Consider the following 1986-nt stretch of genomic DNA (forward strand, 5'->3'; position numbering starts at 1 on the left):
AAGTTATAAGACATATAGTTGTGTGCCTAGTGTGGGGCATGCAACTGGGCCCCATCTCTCTCGATGCCGTCCCCTCTGACAAAACAAAGGTCACCCAGTTGTGACCAATTTAGAAGACATGGAGCTGCGTGCCCATTGTGGGACATGCAAACTGGCGCCTCTCCCCGCACAACAAAAATGGAAGTTGAGTTGCAACCAAATTATAGGACATGCGGTTGCGTGCCTAGTGTGGGACATGCAACTGGTGCCTCTCCCCGTACAACAAAAAATGAAAGTTGAGTTGCTACCAAGTTATAAGACATGTAGTTGTGAGTTGTGACAATGCTCAAAGACATGCAGTTGCGTGCCCGTTGTGGGACATACACCTAGCGCCTCTCCCCGTACAACAAAAATGGAAGTCGAGTTGTAACCAAGTTATAAGATATGCAGTTGCGACCAAGTTAGAAGACATGCAGTTGCATGCCTGGTGTGGGGCATGCAACTGGGCCCCATCTCTCTCGACACCGCCCCCTCCGAAAAAACAAGGGTCCGACAAAACAAATGTCCTCCCAGTTGCGACCAAGTTAGAAGACATGGAGTTGCATGCCCATTGTGGGACATGCAACTGGCGCCTCTCCCCACACAACAAAAATGGAAGTCGTGTTGCAACCACACTATAAGACATGCAGTTGCGACCAAGTCAGAAGATATGCAGTTGCACACCTAGTGTGGGACATGCAATTGGGCCCCATCTCTCTCTATGTCGTCCCCTCCGACAAAACAAAGGCCCCCTAGTTGATACCAAGTTAGAAGACATGAAGTTGCGTTCCCATTGTGGCATATGCAACTGGCGCCTCTCCCCGGACAACAAAAATGGAAGTCAAATTGCAAACAAGTTATAAGACATGCAGTTGCACGCCTAGTGTGGGACATGCAACTGGGTCCCATCTCTCTCGACGTAGCCCCCTTCGACAAAACAAAGATCCCCTAGTTGATACCAAGTTATAAGACATGCAGTTGCGTGCACATTGTGGGACATGCAACTGGCGCCTCTCCCCGCACAACAAAAATGGAAGTCGAGTTGCAACCAAGTAAAGCAAACAAAAGGGCTATACAAATCCTAGTTATGGCCCAATAATACATTTGAGGGGATTTGAGTTCAAAGATAAGCTTCAAAAACATGGATCTGATTTCACGAAAGTAATGTTTCAGCAAAATCATATTCTTCGACCTACTAATGTCGACTAGAATAAAACAAAACAAGTGAATTGAATCACTCTTGCTAATGGCTTTAGTAATGTGTATGAGGGGATATGAGAGAAGCACTTCTTGAGACACCAAAAAATATCCCAGTAAAGAACAATATAAATGATAGCACTCACCAGATTAAAAAAACAAAAAAATGTGTCAAAAAATAGATAACTAGCAGAGGTTTATATCCTAAAAGACAAAAAAAAAATCAACTTAGCAAAAACCTTAAACACACGTCTGTCTTGTCACCTACTCATGAACATATGGTGTAAAAAATGCACTATACTCTCTGTACAGAGGGGGTGTAAAAATGTATCTATAAGTATGCACAAACATAAAAAAAAGGTGTTGATAAAAAACTACTTGCTGTACAATTCAACGGAGAAACACACTTCATCTTCAGTCTCTTGGCCTACTAAAAGAAATTTAGTACTACTAGTTGCAAAACAATCTTTACTGGAAAGAACCTCAAAATAAATAGCAATAAAAGGGAAAAAATCGGAATGACACTTGACAGTGGCACGTAAAAGCGGAGCTTTATTTATCGAGATAAGTGAATCTACCTACAAGCAAAGAAACAAGTTTCATCATCAAAAAATCCACCACACCAATATTGCCGATAGACACGCGTGAGCGAGAGACACTATTGTGCATGAACGCACAAAAATTTAAACCTAAAAAAATAAGGTCTAAACTATGGGGGCGATTCTCTGCTTGAAACTACTAATCACATATTTGATACAGACAAAAAAGAAG

The sequence above is a fragment of the Triticum dicoccoides genome, chromosome 3A, assembly GCF_002162155.2.
Source record: "Triticum dicoccoides isolate Atlit2015 ecotype Zavitan chromosome 3A, WEW_v2.0, whole genome shotgun sequence".
Classification (NCBI taxonomy): Eukaryota; Viridiplantae; Streptophyta; class Magnoliopsida; order Poales; family Poaceae; genus Triticum; species Triticum dicoccoides.